Consider the following 9,567-nt stretch of genomic DNA (forward strand, 5'->3'; position numbering starts at 1 on the left):
GGTCGCATTCTTGTGCTTCGAAGAAGCATTCCTCCCTTGAGCATGGAGCATGGCGTTCCATACGCTCTTTCTTTCTGCGCCAGACAAGCAAGTCATTCCACAACTTTCCTTCCAGCACCCAAATACTTTTATCTGCATTAACTTATTATCTCAAGTGAACTTCTATCTCAAATCTGTGGTTCTCAGAAGCGTCCAGGAACTCTCCAGTGTGATCTTATCCTGGGGCCCCTTGGAGCGCCGCGTGCCAGTGACCTAGTGGAAGCCCATGAGAAAGCCAGGCTCGCTGTGCAGCATCTCCCTCCATAGTCTTCCTGGAGCCTCTTCCCACTGCACGGAGCATTCCCTGTGTCCAGAGGTAGGGCTAGCAGAAATAGATGGACTTCCTGCTTGTTTTCTGGTCACCTTTCCACTGAGCTTCAAGCCTGCAGACTGCAAGGACTGAGCCAGCTGAGCCCCCAAGAGACTCAGTGGTCCAGAGTGTGGGTCTGAGTGGGAGGACTGCCCAGCCACATACCCAGCTCTGTTCCTCCCAGGCCCTGGATGCTTCTTGCCATCCTGTCCTCTGAAATGATGCTCTGCCCTGCAGACCTGTGGTAGGTGAGCTAGTGAGGCAGCACACCTGGGCTCTGCCCACCAGGCGTCCCAGCCCTGGGGTGGGGCATCTCATGGCTGCGGGCTTTCCCTGGCCATGCCTGGGTGCTTGTTCTCCCTCCCCCTCTTGTCTTCTCCCGTCTCCCTGCACTCCTTCTTTCTGCTAGTTTCCCCTGGACTCCTGCCATGCCCCCTAGACTCTCTTTTTCCTGTGGATATGGGCTCATTCAGGCAATGGTGGCATTTAGGCACAAGGCCCTAGATCCCACAAGGGAGAACTGGGAGGCACGTGATGCTCCTCAGAAAGAGGCTTGCAGGGACAGCACATGGGAAACCCATGGGGATGTGATCCATTTGGGTAAGGACTTGAATTTCGGGGGATGAGTTGGCTTCATTGCAGGATGAGGTCCTTAGGTGAGTGGCCCCTGTCTCCAGCTGTAGGGCTCTACCAGGAAGCCTCTACATGAGCCTCCCTCCCTTCTGCAGGACCAGAGTGGGGTTGTTACGAACAGCCCAGGGGATTGGTTACATTAAACTTGCCTTGAAGGTTTTGCTGGGGAGTCCAGGTGCCCATGTCTCCCACCTGCTGTCCAGAGCCATCTCTGCACACCTGACTGAGGCATTCGCAGACCCAAGCTCAGATCCTGTGCATGTTATGAACACTCCTAAGTGGCTAGGCCTCTTGCACCTGAACAGGCGGCTTCTGCCCCAACACTGGGGCTTCTCTGGGCTGTCCATCGTGGCTTTATCTCTGGATCCCAGGATTGCTAGTCAGCACCTCACATTTGAGGCTCTGTACCATTCAGTTTAGAGTCAGAGTTAGATGAGAAATGAACTTTGAACACCACCTTTAGGCCAGGGCAGTGGCTCACACCCGTAATCTCAGCACTTAAGGAGGCTGAGACGGGAGGACAGCTTGAGGCCAGGAGTTTGAGACTAACTGGAGCAACATAGTAAGGCCACGTCTCTACAAAAAATAAAAGTATCCAGGTGTAGTGGCATGCACCTGCAGTCCCGGCTACTCTGGAGGCTCAGGTGGGAAGGATGAGGTTGAACCCAGGAGGCTGAGGCTGCAGTGAGCCACGATTGTGCCACTGCACTGCAGCGTGGGTGACAGAGGGAGCCCTTGTCTCAAACAACAACAAACACATATCATCCTTGGGTATGTTAATCAGATGGGGGAAGTCACATTGACATCAGTTGGCACCCACTGGTTAGTCTGTGCCTGGCAGGGAGACTGGGCTGTTTCCAGTAAACTGAAGCCTTCTCTGAGCATGTGTTATAGCTTCCTGCCGGCACACCTTCCTGGTATTATTGTCACAGCTCCCAAGCACATCAGGGTGGACCTTGGGTATAATGCCACGCAAAAGTTTTTATCACTGTTTTCACATTCTATTCTCTAAAGAGAGAAGATAATTCCATATACTTTACAAGTGACAAATACAGCAAGATAGTTGAACCAATGATAAAGGCCAAAGAAAAGAGGAACCCTTCCCTCTTGCTCTGCCACCTGAAGCAATTTGATGCTGTTTGCATTGGGACTGAGGAAGTGCTGAGCGTCCCCTCTCTGAAGGCAACAGCAACTTTTGCTACTGTGCAGAAAGCGGACGCATGTGATGTGCTGCATGAGGCTCACATCAGTATCTGGCGTGGAGCGAAGCACAAGATGCTGGTGTAGCTGAAGAGGTGGCACAGGGTGTGATGGAAGGTCACACCATATACTCCTGCCTGCAGAAGTTAAATCTTGTGAAAAAAGGCATTACAAACTCGGGCTTGGTGGCTCAGGCCTGTAATCCCAGTGCTTTAGGAGACAAAAGTAGGAGGATCGTTTGAGTCCAGATGTTGGAGACCAGCCTAGGCAACATGGTGAGGGCCTATCTCTACAAAAAAAAAAATTAGCTAGGCATGGTGGTGCACACCTGTGGTCCCAGCTGTTTGGGAGGCTGAGGCTGAAGGATTGCTTGAGCCTGGGAGGTTGAGGCTCCAGTGAGCCATCATCACGCCACACTGCACTCCAGCCTGGGTGACAGAATGAGATCTTATTCCCAAAAAATCAAACGGCATTGGAGTTCAGCTTGTGGTTTTCAGAGAGACTCAGAGGTAGATCTCATTAATGTGTAGCTTTTTTTTAAAATTTGAGATGGAGTCTTGCTTTGTCACCTAGGCTGGAGTGCAATTGTGTGATCTCGGCTCACTGCAACCTCCGCTTCCTGGGTTCAAGTGATTCTCCTGCCTTAGCCTCCTGAGTAGCTGGGGTTACAGGCACCCACCATCATGCTTGGCTAATTTTTGTGTTTTTGTAGATATGAGGTTTCACCATGTTGGCCAAGCTGCTCTTGAACTCCTGACCACTGCTCCTTGCATCCCTGCTTCTCTGGCTTCAGCCTCAGCTCAAAAGGGCCCACGTATAGCTTGGGTCGTCACTCTGGAGAGGGCAAGCCAAGGCTTTGGTGGCTTCCACATGGCCTTAAGCCTGCAGGTGTACAGAATGCAAGAGCGAAGGAGGCGTGGCAGCTTCTACCTTGATTTCAGAGAATGTCTGGAAACGCCTGATTGCCTTAGCAGAAACCTGCTGTAGGGGCAGAGTCCCCACAGAGAGATTCTACTAGGGCAATGCCAAGGGGAAATGTGGGGTTGGAGTCCCTACACAGAGTCCCTACCAGGACACTTCCTGGTGGAGCTGTGGGAACAGGGCTGCCACCCTGCAGACTTGAGAATGGTAGAGCCTTGCAAAGGCAAACCAGCATCTTGCAAACTCAGCATGGAAAAGGTGCAGAGATGGAGCTGTCCAGGGCCTTGGGAGCCCACTCAGCACATTCGTGTGCCCAGGATGTGGGACACGGAATCAAGGGAGATTATTCTGGAGCTTTAAGATTTAATGTCTACCCTGCTGAGTTTCAGACTTGCGTGGGACCTATTGCCACTTTCTTTTGGCTGATTTCTCCTTTGGAATGGGAATATCTACCCAATGGCTCTACCACTATTATATCTTGGAAGTGAATAACTTGTGTTTGATTTCACAGGTTCATAGGTGGAAGGAACATGTCATGAGTCTCTGATGAGATTTTGGACTTTTAAGTTGATACTTGGAGCAAGTTAAGACTGTGGGGGATTATTCAGAAGTGATGATTGTATTTTGCAATGTAAGAAGGACATGAAATTTGGGGGGCCAGGGGTGGAAAGATACAGTATGGATGTTTATCCCCTCCAAACCTCATGTTGAAATGTGATTCCCAGTGTTGAAGTGGGGGGCCTGGTGGGAGATTTTGGGGTCATGAGTGGTGGATCCCACATGAATGGCTTGGTGTCATCCCTATGGTAATGAATGGATTCTCACTCTGGTAGTTCACGAGACAGCTGGTTGTTTAATAATGTGACACCTCCCTCACCGCCTTCTCGTTCCCACCCTTACCATGTGATACGCTGGCTCTGCCTTTGACTTCTGCCATGATTGTAGGCTTCCTGAGACCCTCACCAAGAGCAGATGCCCCCCAACACCATGCTTCTTGCATAACCTGCAGAACTGTGGGCCAAGATAAATCTTTTCTTTAAAATTATCCAGTCTCAGGCATTCCTTGATAGCAACACAAAAAATAGAATAATATACTTTCCCACATTCTTTGCCCCTGAAGATCTTTTCCCCAGTGTGAACCCTGATGGTCAATAAGAGAAGAGGTTTGACCGAAGGGTTTCCCACATTCATTGCATTCCAAAAACTTCTCTCTAGTACCCATCATCTCTGATTAAATAAAGGATGTTCTTCAATTACGGAATTTTCTACATCAACTAAAATCCTTTTGAGCATAAATTCTCTGGAGTTTTAAGAGTAGAAGCCTGGTTGATAGAAGGCTTTTCCACATTCATGACATGCACATGGTTTGTTTCCAGCATGAATTCTGCAGTGTCCAAAACGAGCCAGGTAGTCTGTTGCCACATTTACTGCATTCCCAGAGTTTCTTCCCCGATCTGGCTGCCTGGGCTCCACATTTCAGAAATCTCCTATATGCATGCTGGTGGTCCACAAAAGACTGACTTAAATTTTGGTAGCTCTCTGTACATCATTAATATTTAAGAGGATATTTGTCACTTGTCCCAGACCTTTATGCTGGGCTGCCTTCTACTCCCCTCCTGTCACCCCTCAGTTGACCCTGGAACTCTGAGGCCTCGTTCACTTGGATGTCATAGCTCTTGGTGAGGAGGGATGATCTGTCAACATACATGTGCTCTTTCTTAAGCCTTTGATTTGACAGAAACAAAAATTGAAAGGTCTCTTGAGTACTGTGCTCAGAATTAGATAATATGGCAACAATGAGCTTGGGGTAATAAATCATAACCTAATGCTTGGTGATCTTAATTACCATGTTGTTGGAATTCACAATTAGAAGAGCTTCCACTAATTAAATGCCTTCTATGGGCAGGACAAATTTCCTATCATGTGTAACTAATGCATTTAATTCATACCGCTACCCTCTAGGGTAGGTCCTATCATTATCTCTATTATATAGATAATAAAATTGGAAGTCATTGCCAAAAGTTACACAAGTAATAAATTAAAAAAAGTAGTCGGGCTGCAGAAAGGATGCTTTTAACAATTTCATTTTACAGAGAAAAAACAGAAACAACCAAAATATCAATGTATGTAATATTAGGTATTTTACAGAAATTTTGAAGATAATATGGCCTGGGTAGATGCTTATTTTAATGTTAGATTAAAATAGCAGGCCACAGATGACTTATGTGTACACATTAAAAAGTTGTTAAAAGCCACTTGTAAAAATGAAAGCAGATCTTATGTTGGGTGGTGATAGATCACAGGTGACTTTTCATTTTTCAAATAGTTGTAATAAATAAAATTTTCTCCTATTTCTGGGAATCTGGTTAGGTATATTATTCAGACCAATCTTGTCTCCTGAAGAAAACTCAAAGTGCTAGATAAATAGTAAAGAGCATCTTGTCAAAACTTTCTAATACCTGATCGACTAGTAAGAAATGACCAACCCCAGTCTAAGGCGCTGCTGGAGGTACGTAGGGACTGAAGTTTAACTTGAAGCTAATAACAGAACTCCTCCTGTGATTACAAACCCAAAACACACTGCTGAATATTATGAGTCAAACACAAAATTGCAATTAGAAAATATTTAGAACTGAACAGTTGAAAGGTGATACATGATTCCAGTCATGTTTTCACCTGAAAAAAGCATCAGGTATGATAATTTATAGGTTAAAGCTGTATTAGTCAGGGTTCTCCAGAAAACAGAACCAATAGAATGTGTGTATATAGATTTATACACTAGTGCCAGCAGCTTGCAAACTAAGGACTTGACTTACCTGATTATGTAAGCTGAGAGGTTGCAGTCTGAGTACAAAGGCTGGAAAAGTCTGATGTCCCTGCTCAAAGCAGTCATGCTGGAGAAGTTTCCTTTCAATTAGCCCTCTTGTTCTATTAAGGTCTTCAACTCATTGGATGAGATACACCCACAGTAGGGAGGGCAACCTCCTTTACTCAGTCTCCCAATTCAAATGTTAGTCTCATCCAGAAACTCCCTCATAGACACACCCAAAATAATGTTTGACCGTATATCTTGGAACCCTGTTTCCCAGTCAAGTTGGTGCAAAATTAACTATCACAAAAGTTCAATCAGCATTTAGAGAGAAATTTATACCCTTATTGTATATGACAGAAAAAGAAAATGCTTAAGAATAATCCAACTCAAGAACTTAGAACAAGAAGAGAAAATTAAAGTGAATGAGAGTGGAAAGAAGGAAATAATAGGAGAAATTAATGAAACAAAAAAGAATTAGCAGTAGAGGAATAACAAAACCGTAAGTTGGGTTTTTTCCTCTCCTCCCCTCCCTTCCCCTCCCCTCCCCTCCCCTCCCCTCCCCTCCCCTCCCCTCCCCTCCCCTCCCCTCCCTTCCCCTCCTCTCCCATCCCTTCCCCTCCCTTCCCCTCCTCTCCCCTCCCCTCCCATCCCCTCCCCTCCCATCCCCTCCCCTCCCATCCCCTCCCTTTCCCTCCCCTCCCATCCCCTCCCTTCCCCTCCCCTCCCCTCCCCTCCTCTCCCCTCCCATCCCCTCCCTTTCCCTCCCCTCCCATCCCCTCCCTTCCCCTCCCCTCCCATCCCCTCCCCTCCCTTCCCCTCCTCTCCCCTCCCATCCCCTCCCCTCCCCTCCCCTCCCCTCCCCGTGAAAAGCCTCTGAGTTTCTCCTGGCTGGGGAACCCCAGAGAGGAGCACAGGGCTTCTAGCTATGGCTGTCAATGCCCTGGAGGCACCCAGACTCTTCCTTAGGTCCCTGGAAGCCTGGTCAAAGCTTCTGCTCCCATGGCTGTCTTATCCCAGTCTCCAGGGGGTCTCCAGTGATACCTACAATACAGGGTCCTCTGGTTGGCTCCAGCTACTGCCATTCATCCTGAGGTGTGTAAAAGTCATTAGACCTTGGCATGACAGCCATTCCTGGCTCATGGGGAAGGCCTGAGTGGGACAGGAGGGCCTGGCAGGGGTGCAGGCCCACAGGTGCAGGGCACAGCCCCAGTGCCTCCTTCAGGTTTATTCCTGAGGTAGGAGGTGGGACTTGACTCTGGAGGTGGGGTTCTGACACCAGATCAAATTGAGGATGAGCTTAAATGTGATAGGGCAGAAGAACCTTTCCAAAAGATAGGCCCACCAGTGTGCCATGTCATTTTATCATTGCTGTGACGTGGTGAAACCTCGCCTCTACTAAAAATGCAAAAATTAGCCAGGCACAGTGGCGCAAGCCTGTAGTCCCAGCTACTCAGGAGGCTGAGGCAGGAGAATCGCTTGAACTTAGGAGGTGGAGGTTGCAGTGAACCAAGATGGCGCCACTGCACTCCAGCCTGGGTGACAGAGTGAGACTCTGTCTCAAAACACACACACACACACACACAAAGCAAAAATAATTCAGAACAAAGTTGCCACTCACCCCTTTTGGAGTTTTCTGTTTTCTTTGTGGAGTTTCAGGAGTCATGGACAGATTCTTCTTGTCTAAAGCTCTCTGTTTTTCTGCATTGCGTGACCTGACTTCCTTGGCTTTGCAGGTACCGGAGATGACTTTGTACTGTGAGGGGACTGGCCTTGGTGTGTCTAATGGTGGGTGAGACCTGCAGAGTAGGGGTGGATAAGCACGGTTTACAGAAAGTGGTTTTTGGCTGTTTTTTTAAAATAAATATCCTAGGAAGTTGTTGTTAAAGGATTCTAATTCTAGTTCAGAAGTGAATTCTAAGGAGTTGTCTCTATTGCTTTTTCTTCCAAAATTAATCTTGATTTGGCTTGTCTGTGTGCATTGGTGTGAGAAACCAAGCTGTGGTTTTCATAGGTAAATGAGAGACTGAGTTTTCTCTGCTCTGGAGAGAAAGGGTATTTGCTCCTCTCAGCCAAAAGGTGCCCTGGGTGACTGGGGGCCTTGTGGGAGTGTCTGGGGGATTGACCCCCCATGACGTGTGGCAGTCCCACAGGGAAATCCCCAACAAAAGTTAATTAAAAAAAAAAAGGCTTATCCAGGAAACACACATAAGGGCTAATCATCCAGTGTTTTGAGCCATCTCAGAGGTCATGGACCTCTGGAGAGAGAAACTGAGATATGTAAGACAGTGGCAGTGACTCAGTGGTGACACACTGTGGAGTCCCGCCCACAAGCCGCGCCCACCACACAAAAACCCTAGGCCACAGCCTACTTCCTCCTTTATAAGAAAGAATGGAAAATGAATAATCTAAGAGTGAAGGGGAAACAAGGAGAACGACCCTCTGTAGGTTTTATGGCACCTCTGTGTGCCGGAGTTCATGTAAAATGGTCTTTGTGCAGATTTACATTAAGGAAAAAGAGTCCTAAGGTCAACCTGCAAACTATAGAGTTCCTAAGTTCTCTGTTTCTCTGTTTTACTTTTCTGCCTGCTTTAAATCTACTGTTCTTTTTCTTTTTCTTTTTTTTTTTGAGATGGAGTCTTGCTCTTGTCTGCCAGGCTGGAGTGCAGTGGCGTGATCTCAGCTCACTGGAACCTCTACCTCTCAGGTTCAAGTGATTCTCCTGCCTCAGTCTCCTGAGTAGCTGGGATTACAGGTGCGTGCTGTGACGCCTGGCTAAGTTTTGTATTTTTAGTAGAGATGGGGTTTCACCATGTTGTCCAGGCTGGTCTCGAACTCCTGACTTCAGGTGATCTGCTCACCTCGGCTTCCCAAAGTGCTGGGACTACGGGCGTGAGCCACCACGCCCGGCCTATTTTTCTTTTAAGATAAAAATCACTGTTTAGATCTAAGAGGTTCTTTTGGAAAGTTGGTGAATTTGTATTTATCTCATCGCTAAAGTTCTGAAGTAAAAGCTATAGGATCTTTGTGTGTATGTGAGTGTATATATTTAAAAGTCTTTTATAATCTCTATAATTCTATGTTTCATTGGCAATCAAATCCACTTTAGTTTCCCTCTAGCACACCAGACTATTTTTCTCTGTACATTATGATGCTAATTTTGCTATTTGATTTTCACCTGTGTTGTTTCCTTGAATATGAAAATTTAAGGCTCTTTAGCTGACAACTGCCTAGGTTAGTAAAATAGGTTATCAATAATTTGAAAGTCTAAAATAGGAAAGAAATATATTTATGAATCTATAAGACGTACGTCCATTGGCATGCCTAATACATCTATGTGTTTATGTGTTGTGTACACAGTGTTTCACCACTGAAAATATCTAAAAGAGCTCTAATTAATTGGTGTAAGAAAACAGAAGTGCTCCAATCAAGTACTTCATCAGGAAAAAAAAAGAGTAGTCAAAGGTTTTTTTTTTTTGAGATGGAATTTTGCTGTTGTTGCCCAGGCTGGAGTGCAATGGTGCAATCTTGGCTCACCGCAACGTCTGCGTCCCAGGTTCAAGTGATTCTCCCGCCTTGGCCTCCCAAGTAGCTGAGATTAGAGGCATGCACCATCATGCCTGGGTAATTTTGTATTTTCAGTAGAGATGGGGTT

Source organism: Aotus nancymaae, unplaced genomic scaffold (assembly GCF_030222135.1).
Source record: "Aotus nancymaae isolate 86718 unplaced genomic scaffold, 86718_ANA_hifiasm-v0.15.2.pri h1tg000069l, whole genome shotgun sequence".
Lineage (NCBI taxonomy): Eukaryota > Metazoa > Chordata > Mammalia > Primates > Aotidae > Aotus > Aotus nancymaae.